This window comes from Ursus americanus, chromosome 18 (genome assembly GCF_024610735.1).
Source record: "Ursus americanus isolate L20-20 chromosome 18, mUrsAme1.1.p, whole genome shotgun sequence".
NCBI lineage: Eukaryota > Metazoa > Chordata > Mammalia > Carnivora > Ursidae > Ursus > Ursus americanus.
In genome coordinates, this window is record NC_142144.1 from 32,460,410 (window position 1) to 32,474,479 (window position 14,070).

Sequence of the window (14,070 nt, forward strand, 5' to 3'; positions counted from 1 at the left end):
CTAGCCTCTATGTTGCCTGTAAAGGTTGTGCACTTCCACGGTGCCTGAGGTCACTGGAACCTCTAACCTTGAAGGAATTTGTCTCGTGCTCCTGATCTTAAGGTGTGCGCAAGGGAAATGTGCTGGGCAAGTGCCTCTCTGTATTAGTTCTACGGGAAGCGTTCGTCTGGCTCCCCCAGGGCGCACATCAGCCGGGCCTCAGGGGGACAGGTATTTACAGGCACAGGCCACACAGTGCATCTTCAGTCCACAGACAGGCTGGTGAGGGGTGAGATTTGCTTTGAGAGACAACCTTGGGCTCAGAGCATGTCTTCATGTCCTTCCTTACACTTGCAAATGTACTCCAGGGACCAGGGTGGCTCTTTGATCTTAGGCCAAAATTACATGTGTGAGATGCTTGGGAGCAGTGGGGACTGTGGCACACTGGGATCCCCGTGCCTCTATGCCACCCAGCTCCAGAATTACCGCCATGTAAGAATACGGGTGGTGCTACTAGATCTGCTCCTTTTTATGTGATTTTTAAATATTGACACAAAGTCCAAATATTTTAAAAACAATGTTCAGGTCACAGAAAACACATCTGCAGGCCAGACTGGGTCTGTGGGCCGCCGCTTTGCCCCGTCTGACCTAAGGTTCCTATCAGACTAGAATTCAGTGGGGAGAAAGTCAAGATATTCATTCATTTATTTGACAAATATTTACTCGAGAGTCTCTCCCGTATCAGGCTCAGGACTAAAGGAAGAAGAGGTATATTCATGAGTTTTTAATGTAGTGGTTTTAAAAATTATAAAAACACATGAAACTTTTAATATGTTTTTATAAATAATCATAGGGGAAAAATTAGGCAAGCTCCTTCTGTGGTTCCCTACTCGTGGGTTTTTAAATAGTGACTTCCTTTTAAATGCTGTAAAATTAAAACTCGGATGTGCCGCGTGGCAGGTTATCATCTTCTTTTAAAAAAGAATTTTATTTATTTATTTGACAGAGAGAGAGAGCGTGCGCGCACACAGCAGGCAGAGGGAGAGGGAGAAGCAGGCTGCCTGCTGAGCAGGGAGCCCGAAGCGGGGCTCAATCTCAGGACCCTGACATCATGACCTGAGCAGAAGGCAGATGCTTAACCCACTGAGCCACCCAGGTGCCCCCAGCAGGTTATCCTCTTAATCTTTCACACCTGCACTCCGGAGTCCAGTTTTCCAGAGCACAATGGAAACTTTGACAGATCCTTAACAGGCCTGTGAGGAACTCTATCATGTCAACAGGGGCCCATAAGGCCAAATATCAAGTATCTGCACAATTATCATTGCTATAGATAGTCAGGGCTCTGTCAGAAGCCATCCCAGCTAGGACCACTGTGGGCTGCTCAGACACGCACACATACACAACACGCAGGCAACACACACACACACACACACACACACACACACACACACACACACACACACACATCATGTATTAAAGGGGCTGCAAAGCCCTAAGAGAGCCTCTGGACCAATTCTTTCATTTCCAGGTGAGGAAACTGAGGCACAGAAAGAGCCAGAAAGCCAGAGTTTATATACAGGCGGCACTGTATATAATTAGCATGGCCAAGGATCAGTATGACCATTGTCAGGCTCACGGCTAATCATACATAAAATGTACCCTAGTCTGCTTCTTCACAGTGACAAAATAAACAAGCAACTTTATTACTCTTCTCAAAGTAGGGGCTCCTGGGTGGCTCAGTCGGTTAAATGTCTGCCTTCAGCTCAGGTCATGATCTCAGGGTCCTGGAATGGAGCCCCTTAAGGGCTTCCTGCTCAGTGGGGAGTCTGCTTCTCCCTCTCCCTCTGCCTGCCACTCTGCTCTCTCTATCTCTCGGTCAAATAAACAAATAAATAAATAAATCTTTAAAAAAAAAATAAAGTAACTATGTCTAAGGACAAGGGACTATTAAAGGTGCCCCCCGTGGTCAGCGCTCCAGGGGCCCTGGATTCCTGTGCTGTGACTGGACCCCACACAACTCCCCAGAAGAGGACGGGCCATGGAGGACAATGTGTTTACTGCATACTGGGAGCAGCTGAGGGCCAGGGAGGGGAAGGGCCTAGCCTGAGGTCATACGCTGGACTGAGAGCCCGGGACTCTTGACTTCCAAGCCACAGAAAGTGTTCCATCCCACCTGACAGCCTTCCTCTAGGAACAGATCCTGGAAACCAGATGTGGTGCGTGCCGTGTGAGAACCAGGCTTCCTCTCCGAGTGTTAGAAAGCCAGAACTCACCTCTTATCAAACTAGTCTCGGTTTACAGATGGAGAAACTGAGGCCCGGCGGCATGGCCTTCCTGTCCTGGGGTAAGAGTGAAACTCAGGAGGCTGAACTGCCCAAAATGCTGACCGACTTCTCTCCTCCTCCCATTTTAAATGACCTAAGCCTATCCTAGCTGCCCCCCCTTTCCACCACATCAGCAAGGCCAAACATTTCATAGGCCAGTCAGTCACACAATTACCTGTTATAGGGTATTTGGCCAAAGAAAACATTTTTTTAACTGGACATGAGGACTTTCACTTTCCAGTTATCTGCCAGGTCAGTTTCCCTTGTATAAAATGAGGCCTTCTAGCCCCTCAGGGCCTGGATGATATGGAGCGCTCTGCCTCTGTATTCCTCTCTAGCGGCTTCTAGATTCCACTAGAAATCATTCAGTGGGGCTTCAACAGAGCTTGCTTGCTTGCTTGCTTGCTTCCTTCCTTCCTCCCTCCCCTCCTTCCTTTCTAGATTTTATTTATTTATTTGAGGGGGGGGGGGGACAAGAGCACAGAGGGAGAGGGAGAAGCAGGCTCCGTGCTGAGCAGAGAGCTGGACATGGGTCTTGATCCCGGGACCCTGAAATCATGAGCTGAAGGCAGATGCTTAATGGACTGAGCTGCCCAGGCCCCCCAGCAACAGAGCTTTCTTGTCATATGTGGGGAGACTTAACCCAAGAGTATAGCAGGGGTGAAGGGGGCCACGCCACTCACTCCTCAGGCACAGAGGGGACAATGGGGTCCAAACCTCTAAGTGCCCCTCTCTCTTCAATCATACTGTCACCCCAACACACTCAGAGCATCTCCTTCTCTTCCCGTTCTCTCTAGAAAGATACAAGCCTTTGGCTTAGCTGCCCTGACCTTGCTACAGGACCAGTGAAACCCAATAGTTGCTACTTCCCCCAGTCAACTCTTTCAGGGCGTTAGAGCTGACGTCCAAAGGTGCTTTTGTGGCCCAAGTCCAGTAACTGCGGTGGGGCCTATTGGTCATAACAGCACACTTTATCTCAGTCTGGGGTTCACGGCACAAGGTGGGCCAAACCGTCCCTTCCCCGTGTTCTGACCTCTTTTTCTGCCTTGCATATAAGAAAAATGTTCCACATTCCCTGCTGTGCTGGGTCCTGGGCATCTCGAGAAAATGAATGTGTGATCCTGTCCACGGGGCTCACAGCTACAGGGGAAACCACGTCCAAGTGTGAACGACTGTACTCGGCTTCCTGGAGGAGGTGATTCCCGAGCTCAGTGGGTCGCAGTGTTGCAGGCAGGAAAAAGCCAGGGCAGGAGGACAGAGAGGAGGGTGTTACAGGGGACAGAAAGCACATCACAGACAGGGTGTGCAGAACAAGCGGACATGGCCTGCTGGGGGAGGGAGTGTGGGTGAGGCTGAAGCTGCAGGGTCTGAAATGTCTCCATCCCGTGCGTGCCATCCTTGTTCACGCTGCCGTGCCTCCAGCCGGGAGCATCCGAGCAGCCTCCAGGCTGGCCTCCCTGCCTCGCACCTCTGCCTCTCTACTCCCTTCCCCTCCCGTCAGCCAGCCGGACCTCACCAACATCAGTGTCCGACCGTGTCCGTCCCCAGTACACTCACAGATGCTCAGTGCCTCCACTAACCTACAGTCACAACCAAAGTCATCAGCCACGTATGGAGAACTTTCCATGATTTGACCCCGATCTACACCCACTCTTCTTCCCGTCTTCAAGGATTCCAGGTCCCGGCCTCTCCAGGCTGCTCACATTCCACAGCCGCACCCTGCTCTCACGTTGCCATGCCTGTGCTCAGCCTGTGCCCTCTGCCTGGCATTCCCTCCCGCCTCCTCCCCTGCATGTCTTTTAAAGTCCTTCCCTTGGGCGCCCTGTTTGGCCTTTGCAGGGCTCCCCACATTGATCTGGTAATTCTCTGCCCAAACTCCCCTCGGCATCCTGCCAGCGCTTATATAATGCCATCCCATTCTGTCTCAGAGCGCATCTATGCTGTCTCTCTCCCTGGGGAGCCCGAGGGGGATGTTCCTTTGTCTTCTCTGCCTCCCCAGCACCAAGCCCCAGGCTCTAAGGGAATGTGTTCTGAATAGTCCCCGATCCACACAACACGGCCGCTCCAGCTGGGCTTCCCCTCCAGGTCAGCATCACACCTGCTGCCCCAAGCTGCCTGTCAGGTCAGGCCACCCAACTGCTGCCCCAAGCAGGTTTGGGGGAGGGGACACATGAGAGGTACCGGGGTGGGGGTGTCCAGGATGGAGCCAGCGTTCATGGATGGGAGTGTGGGGAAATGCCAAGCTGGTCTTCTGCGATGTTTTCTTTAAGGGCCTGGATTTGGTCATGTCCTCCCAACTCTTCCTACTCTGCCTCGGAGCTCGTGGCAGAGCAGGACGTCAGGCCGTCAACCCGGCACACTCACAGGGACAGCCTCAAACCGTTCCTGATGTCATAGCTCCCCTTCGCTGGTGCTAACAGCAGCACAAGGCCTCTCGGGTTAAAGACTACTTTTCCCAGGCTCCCTTGCAGGTAGGGTGAGCCACATAACTAAGTTGTGGTCAGTAAGAAGTGTCCAGTGGTGATTGCTAGTAACCTTCCTTAAAAGGCGCTTGCGTGATGGCTTTTCTACTTTCCTTTTTCTCCCCTCTTCCTCTAGCCTGATACCTCGTGTGCAGCTGTGAAGGCCACCACCCTGGACCATGAGGATGAGGACGGCACCCCAGGGCTGGCCAGAGAGGAGCTGGGTGGAATCTGGGACTCTGGGAAGTGTGGGGAGCTGAGCTCCGCACCAGCCCTAAACGGCCCACTTCCAGACTTGTACTTGGGGGAAGAACCAACCACTGCTCCAGTCACGTAATTTTGAGTCTCATACTTGCCACCAGACTGCATCCTAACTGACAGCCTAGATTCTCGACCCAGAGCTGTGAAGCCACAGACAGTGCACTTGGTGCTCTCTGACTTTGGATTCTCCTTCCCTAAAATGAAGTTCAAAAGCCTTTTTAGTTTCAAACCTCAGAATAAAGGTGTGAACTCCATATAGATGCAGCTTACTGCCAGTTAGTTTTATCATCAGAGGGCATACTTATTCATTTCCATTCAACTGAACAGATACTGAATTATGGGGACACTCAGAATATCTGCATCTGGTTGTGCAAGTTGTGCACTGCACAACTCCAAGGACATTTTTTTCTCTCTGGTTTATGTGAACAATGTCTCCTGCAATGCACAACTTACACAACTGTCCCTGGCTGCCCTGTATCTGGTGGTACAATGTGGCTCCAAATTCAAGAGGCCTAGATTCTAGTGGGCAAATCATACATTCAGGTTCAACAAACATTTATTAAGCTGTTACTATGTGCCAGGCATCGGGCTAGGCGCTTTTCATATATCTAACCATATTTATATCTATTTGTGTGCATGCGTGTGTGTGTGTGTGTGTGTGTGTTTGTGTGTGTGTATGATTCAGAACAGAGCTAGAGTTGCAAACTAGGAGACCTACAGTCCAGTCAAATGCCAAAACTTGGGTTGGTTTGGTCTGTACATTTAAATGTCATATCAACATTTTCAAATAGGGAACCTGCACATAAAACCAGATTTCCAGGGGCGCTTGGGTGGCTCAGTCGGTTAAGCATCTAACTCTTGATTTCAGCTCAGGTTATGAGATCTCAGGGTTGTGAGATTGAGCCCTGCATCAGCTCTGCACTGGCTGTGGAGCCTGCTTAAGGTTCTCTGTCCCCCTTTCCCTCTGCCTCTCTCCTCCTCTAAAAAATTCAGATTTCCAGTGTCCTTTGAAAAATTAAATGGCCTGGCAATATTGGGCCTTCCCTTCCACATTGGCAACAACTGGTGGGACTGAAAAGCAAGTACCCTTTAGTCAAATACAAACTCTCCTGTTTGCCTCAGTCCCCACCACTCCCTACTGCCCCTGACACAGAGGTCTAGAACCAGTTACTATTCCTCATTGACTGTGTTGTTACTTTTCCTCCTGGCAGGTTAAGTTGCAAGTGAAACTTTCTTACGTGCACGTCTCTTTTAAGAGTGGAAAAGTGAAAGATGAACCAGGATGGCCACACGTCTTGAGAAACTGGCACACCTTCCTTCCTTTACTCCTATTACCTACCTGACGTGGGTGCCTGGTTTGCTGCCTCTCGGGTAGAAAACGTTCAGTGTAACGGGAGAGATGGGGAAGAGACTGGGGGTGGGAAGGCAGGGTTTAGACTGTCTACAGGGGCATCTGGGTGGCGTAGTCAGTTGGGGGTCTGACTCTTGGTTTTGGCTCAGGTCACGGTCTCAGAGTCCTGGGATCGAGCCCCGTGCTGGGCTCCGCACTCAGCATGGAGTCTGCGTGAGAGTCTCTTCTCCCTCTGCCCCTCCTCCCCACCCCCATGGTCTGTCTCTTTCTCTCTCAAATAAATAAAATCTTAAAAAATAAACTTTATCTACCGTGATTTTTTTTCTTTTTAAGGGTGATCTGAATAAAATAAGGTAAAATTTTTACTTTTGTTAAATCTAGATGAAGGGAACATAAGTATTGTACTCTCCTACGTGTTTTGAATGTTTCCTATTAAAAACGTCAAAATCAAAAAGGAAATTGCTCAGTGTCCTCAGTATGGGGCAGGTGCAGTGCTGTGGGTTGGAGAGGGGCAGGCAGGGAGGGTGGGCCTTGAAAAATGGGAGGCTTCTGAACTGAGGGGTGAAGGGCTCCAGGACCAAGAGGTCCCCCGGCAAAGAGGCAGGAAGGAGAGGGGCGGAGGAGAGAGGAGGGCTTTCCGGGGAGGCTGGAGAGGGGTGCAGGGAGGTAGTCATGGGGCCAGCAGACAGAGGTTAAGGTGGGGACACACTGACACCCGGCCTCGCTCACCCTCACCCTGCCAGGCCCATCCTTGGCTCTGTACATGGCCGGCAGTGTTTCTAAGGATGTGTGACTATTTTTAGAGCAGAGATTTATTTCTTTCCATTTCAACTGTTTACTTCTGTCCCGGGCTCGCAATTCTGCTGGTTTGTATTACAAGGGAGAACCATAGTCCCGTGGACCAAACTTGGCTGCTTCCTGCATGGCCAAGAGCGTCTTCTGGCTCACAGAGTACCATGTGGGGAGTAGAGAGGATTTTGTGATTTTGTGGAGTCTGAAGGGAAGCAAAGTTGTGTGACAGGAAGTCCCCTGTTCACTTCCTGGGTCTGTGGCTGACCTGCTGTGTGTGACCTTGAATAAGAACTTTGCCCTCTCTGGGCTTCAGGGGGGTTTTGCTATTGCTTTGATTTTTCATCATTACAATGTTGATACTACCACTTACATCACAGGGTTGGTGTGTGAAAGGCATAAAGCACCGAGTGAATGACACATGTCCAGGAGGGACCCCGTAAATGAGAGTTTCTTTACCTGCATCGTGTACATACATGCAGGGGGCAGGGGACGGAGGGTTAGATGGTTTCTAAGTGTCCTTCCAGTGCTTTGAGTCTACAGTTCTAGGTTTTCTCCTCCATCGTGTCTTCCTACAGTTCATGGCCCCTTGTTCTCAGGATGCTTGATGCATTATGGACTAGGGGAAACGGGTCGGCCCGAGCTTAGCCTCCCGCCTACCAGCGTGTGATTCTGGTCATCTGTTCTTTTTCTTAGGGTGGCATGGACCCCAACCTTTAAGGACCGGCCTCATAGGACCCTCGCACTGGTCCTTGCAGAGATGATGTCCCATATAACACTCAGCACAGTGCCCGGCCCGCAAGAAGCCCTCCGCAGAGGAAAGAGCTGCGGTGATTATTTTGGAGCCTGCAGGGGCTGTTGCTTTCCACTGCTGTTTCTATAATGGGCCATAGCCTCCCCATGGCGGACTTCAAAACCAAATCACAGAATCCGACTTTTTTATAAGGTTGGGATTATCTCTACCATCTTCCCTCCTGCTAATATTTTAATCCTTCAACTGAGACACTTAAGAAAAATTCTTCCTTTTCTCCAAAGCTTCATTATCAAGCAATATTTACAAGTAGATTCTTGATCTTCATGGTATTTTTCTTTCTTTTTTAGAAGATTAGTATTGATGTTGTGAAACTAACATAACAACTTCAAAGGAAATTGTATTGGAAAAGAACAGCTGGCTGGCCATTCCCCACCCAGGGCCGCGGCAGGCCCCAGCCCACAGGGGCTCACAGGAGGTGGTGGTTAATAGCACAGGCTTGAGAGGCAGGAATCCCAGCACCATCTGTGTTATATCCTGGGTGGGTTACCTCATCTTGCTGAGCCTCAGTTTCCCCATCTTTAAAATGGGGCCCATGTCCGAACCTCTCAGAGGGTTACATGAAATCTTCCACTCAGAGCTCTGCCCATGGCACAACCAGTAAATGTTAATTACCTACCGATCCCGAAAGAACTCATACACGGCTCCCTGCCCAAGTCACAGTGTGACCCGCCAGTCTTCAATGTTTCTGACTGTTGTCCCTTTTCCCCACTGCCTGCTGCAAAGGCAAATCTGAACCAAGGAGTTGGCTGGGCTTCAGAGCAGCATCCACTTAACTCCAGAGAGAAGAGAAAGGGCAGATCCTCTTGGGGAATCAGTCAACAGTGGATACTTTTAGCACATGGAGCATTCCTCTCCCGCGGGAGTCCAAGCGCAACAATCTCATGATAAGCTCGAGTTTTTCCAGGCCGCAGAGTGCGAGAGAGAAAGTTTCAGGGCCTTTTTTTTTTCTTCCTTTTTTTTCTTTTTCTTTTTTTTTTTTCTTATGTGCACAAGCTTGGAGTCCTCTGCTGGAAACAAAGCCGCTTTCCAACTCCGAGTACTCTACTCTGTCACGTGACGCTGGGGCTCAATGCTTGCATCACTGAAAATCTAACCCCTGAAGTGTCAGCTGAATTCAGGTAATCAGGCTGCCAGGAACAGCTCAGCAAATCATAGCTGGTTAGAGCTGCAAGGGGTCTCAGAAGGCATGTAAGCTGAATGCACCCCTTTTACAGATAGGGAAACGGAGCTCCGAAGAGGGAAAACGTGTGCCTGAGTCGGGAGCAGAGCCAAGACCGAACATGGACTTCTGCACTTCAGGTTGCTTCCAGGAAGAAAGGAAGAGGATTCTGCATCGAGCACTCACCCCAGAGCATATCTGGGGCTCAAACTATCTTTCTGAGACCCCAGGAAGCTTTAGAGTGGCTCTCAGAACCATGTTATGGCTCAGCCACTGCCTAGGGGTGGGATGTTGGACAATTTACTTCACCTCTCAGTTTTCTCGTCTGCAAAATGGGGCTGATAACAGTGCCTGCATCACAGGATTATGATGATGGTTGAATGAATTAAGATTTTCGGAGTGCTTAGAACAGTGCCTGTGCACAGGAAGTGCCATATAAGCCCCTGCTAAACAGAAATGAAAGCAGAAGCCACAGAGTGCCACAGACAGGGCAGTGGACCTGGGGCTGCTCTCGTTCTGTTTGGACGTGTGACCCAGAGCAACCCCCTTCCCCTCTCTTGGTCAGTTCCTGCTCTGAAAGTTGGGGGCATGGACTCTCCTGGTCTCCGTGCTCCTCCCCGATGGCTGGCACCGAGACTTCTCCTGGTCTGCATACCTTTGGCCTCTCCCTGTGCTGACCTCAAAACACGGGCCAAGGGCGGGTGAAACTGAGCTGGAATGCTTGTGCTCTCTGAAAGTAGGGAGGCCCACTAGATCTTTTCAAAACTCACACACTGACTTGCAAATCAGGTAACAGAGACATCTCTGTGAAGGGGCCAATTGTGTGGCTGGGACAAAAAAACCCCACTGGCCTCTGTTATCTCCTATCCTCTCTCTGACTTCTCTTCCCTTGTTCTTGAACTTAGAGAGAAAGGGGTCTTTGAAAATGCCCATTTTGAAACCACAGCGGTGTGAGAATCACGGGTCTCTTGATTGCTCAATCCTCTTTCAGATCCAAAAGCACATTTCTTTTCCTCCTGCCGGAGTGGAAGCTGAGAGAGCCCTCGGAACCTGTCTGGAATCTGAGTGTCCACACCCTGGTCCTGTGACCGAGGCAAGTTAGCTTTGTGGGCCCCAGGTTCTCTGTCCCTCCAGTGGGCACCCACCTTACTGTTGATCTTCTGGGAGGAGGGCTGGGGGTGCCGGCTGTATGAGAGGCACAGAGGCCCTGGGAATTTGCTGCTGAGGCCAGAGACCTTGATATTTGGGGGGGGGGGGCACTGGGAGAACCCTTTGCCAGGTTACAGCTAAAACAGATCTCCCAGCTGGGGCTCTAAGAGGCCTCAGGAAGGGGCTATACTCCAGTCCTGAGAGGGCTCTCCTACCTCCCCCCCTGTCCCCCTCACATCTGATGCTTGGCTTGGACCTTCGCCATTGCCTGCCTGACTTGCAGACACAGCTAGTGTCGTCTAACCCCAACCCCAACCCCAACCCCACCCAGCGGCCCAGAGCAACTCCCACAGCCAGACGGCCGGAGGCAGCAGGCCTTACACTTCATTGACCTGGGAACAGAAAGATTCTGCAATATGGTGGAAAGGTTGTGGGGAGGGGCAGGACACTTCCTTAGCTTCAGAAAGGAACTCTCCCACTACCAGCTGGGCCTTCCACCTCCCACCCATCTCACTGGCACCTTGTATGGCCCATCTTTTCCTCAGAGCTCCTGAAACCAGCAAGCCCACTGAGTCACTGCCCCTCAAAGATTCCTCCAGCCCACGGAGAAAAGTCTAAACTCTCCAGTTGGCCATGCAGCCCATGCCTCACCCTTCACCATTATCCAGCGGAAACTTCCTTCCAAGGTCATCTAACCCACCACAGAAACTGCACTGAGATTCTAATACCATCCCTAGTTACCTTTTGTTCTCCAGCCTTTGTTCTGTGGCCTCCATTTGGCCTAGAATTCTTTTATTCTTGACTCAGAAAAATCCCAGGGCCCAGTTCCCAAATCACCTTCTCTGTGAAGCCTTCTACCAGTAAGAATCAGTCGTCTCCCTGAGCTCCCTGTCTGTACCTGTTGAGAACGCTGTTTACCAGGCCTGCACTCCTCCACGCCCCCCCCCCCCCCCGGCCTGAGCAGACTGACATGGGAGGGCAGGGTCCCTGCCATGCTCCCCTGCGGTGGCCCTCACAGGGCCTGGCACCTGGCAGGTGACTAGGCCATGTTTACTGAGCTGACAAAAGGAGCCGCATCCCCTTTGGTTCTCACTTTTTAAAGCTGCCCATTTGTGTAATTCTACGTGACAGTGGTCTAGCATTGAGTCAGAACACAATCATCCCACAGCAATAAAGCTGGATGCTTGGTTATTCCTTACAATGCTTGTTCTTCCTGAAGCCCAGGCTTCTGGGCAGTAGCGGTGCAGGGGAGGGAGGAGGAGACCCACGGCTCTCGCACCAACACTGCCTTCCAAAGCCCTGGAGCAGCCTCATCTCCTCGTGGCTGGGCAGGGGGATGTCATGATTAGCAAGAGGGATTTGTCATTCTATGGGGCCTAGGACCCAGGACCCCTAGACTAGGAATCTAGGTTTTCTAGAAAGAAGACATTTATTTGAATCTGGAGATAAGGCCAGGTTATAAGCTCATGGCAGCTGAGCCCTGAAGGGATGAACCAACTCTATCATTTCATGGATGGGGACATGGAGACCTAGGGAAGGACAGCGACTGGCCCAAGGTCACAAGGAGAGTAAGAGAAGGGCCAAGGTCGGCACTGGGACATCTAACCTCTAGTCCTGCATTTCTCCCTCTACACTAGCTGTGATTACTTGAGGGTTAGTGAAATGGTATAGTGGTCTCTTTCCTTTATGGATCACTGCTAAACCACAGTTGAGCAAAGATAGGTTTTCAAAGAAAGGTGTGAAATGTTCCATTTTTAACTAAAAATATATAAAATGGAAAATTCACTTCATTCAGTAATATTCATTATGTACTTTCTCTGGACTGAGCATTGACCTGGGGACCTGGGTATAGATAGGGGATGAAGGCCCTGTCCAGCAGGCCACCCGGAATCCCTTTCTCGGCCCTGCTCACAGCTCCATGCTGGCTGGCCAAACCACAGACTTGACCGGGGAGCCTCCTGCCGCTTGATCCTGTGATCCTGACTGCAGAGGCCAATTCTGAGCGTTAAACACACTTAAATGTGCCAACTATGAAATGCAGTGATAAAAACACATCCCACAGGTGAAAGGGACTCTTCAAGTCCTTTCTTCCTCAGTTCACTCCTTCCATGCTGCAGGGTCCCCAGGCCCCGGCTGCAGCTAGCCGGAGAGAACGGTGGACTGGCTCTTGCAGATGTAGTTACAGTGCCAGCCTGGGAGGCACACTGGGCAGGGTGGGGGCCAGATTCTGCAGGGGGCTGTATTTGCTCTGCATCTGGGTCCCACAGCTCGTGCTGTTTCTCCCGCAGTCAGGACCCACGGGCCCAGGAATCAAGGGTAGAAATGGGAGAGGGCCTCCTCATGGTTACCCCTAGCGACCCACTGGCAACATTTGCGCTTCCTGTTCCTGTGACCTTGTGCTCTTCGGGCCTAGAGGTCTTAGTCCCAAAGGGAGGGATGCTTCTGCCAGGAGACACAACATTAGTTCCGTTGGACTGGATGTTGAGACTGCCACCCGGCCACTCGGGGCTCTGTGTGCCACCGAATCGATGGGCAGAGGAGGAGTTTCTGTCCTGGCCGGGAAGCCTGGTGGAGAGTTGGGCTACCACCCCACGATGGAGGTGTGGAAGCGTCTGCCTGCAATCCAGAGATTGCGGGGGGCTTCTCATGGGTGCCATGTCCTGTGGTTACAGTCCAGGGAAGACGGCAGCAGCCCGATCCGAGCAGGGCTGCTGCGGGCCCAGATCCTTCAGGAATGAAGGTGTGAGTCATCCAATCAGGCAAAAATCGTGCCCAATGAGGTGCTTGCTAAAGGCAAAGGGAATACAGAACGGGGAGTGGAAGAAGGCAGTTATGAATACGGGCTGCAACCATGTGACCAGTTAGAGAAACAAGGACTGTAATTGTCATGAGTGTTTCCTCCTTATTCTGTTTTGAACACGTGCGCACGTGTGTGTGTGTGAAGCAAGTATCTTTGTTTTTTTCCCTCTCTTACTCTCCTCATGTAACATAAGAGGTATTGATTTTATCCTGTAGTGTCTAAGTATTGTTAATTCTATACCACAGCACTCAAGTTATGGGGTATCAAGGACAGGATCATTCAAGGACTTTACCTCCTCTCCTGGATTCTACCTTCCTCTTAGGACCTTGTTACTGTCTTTAAAACAAGAGAAGTGTGATTTCAGGTGTGCATGGGTACAAAGTGGACAATGAGTAGACTTGTGATGGTTAATTTTATGTGTCAACTTGACAGGGCAACAGGGTACCCAGACATTTGGTTATACATTTTTCTGGGTATACTTGTAAGGATGTTTCTGGATGAGATTAACATTTGAATTGGCAAACTGAGTAAAGCAGATTGCTTTCCCCAGTGTGGGTGGGCCCCATCTAATCAGTTGAAGTTCTGCATAGAACTAACATCCTGACCCTTTTGACCCCGCAACTGCCTTGAGCTGGGTCATTGGTTTTTCTCCTGCCTGCAGACTCAAACTCAAACATCGGCTCTTCCTGGCTCTGAGCCTGCCAGCCTTCAGACTGAAACTACACCATCAATTCCACTGGTTCTCCAGGCCTTTGGACCCAGGCTGGAACCACCCTGCCAGCCCTCCTGGATTTCCAGCTTGCTGATTGCTGGTCTTGGGACTTGTCAGCCTCCAGAATCGTGGGAGCTAATTTCTTACAATCAATCTCTTCCCTAAGTGAATATACACATCCTACTGATTGTGCTGTTCTAGACAATCCTGACAAACACAACACACACACACACACACACACACACACACACACCTGCAAGGGCAGTGTCT

At 50.7% G+C, this 14,070-nt stretch overlaps 1 protein-coding gene across 4 annotated transcripts in view; it reads right to left on the reverse strand.

Moving 5' to 3' along the window:
* The window catches only part of TMOD1 (tropomodulin 1), an 84,249-nt gene that overhangs the window by 47,944 nt on the left and 22,235 nt on the right, over positions 1-14,070 (reverse strand). The gene's annotated exons all lie outside the window — the stretch shown is intronic.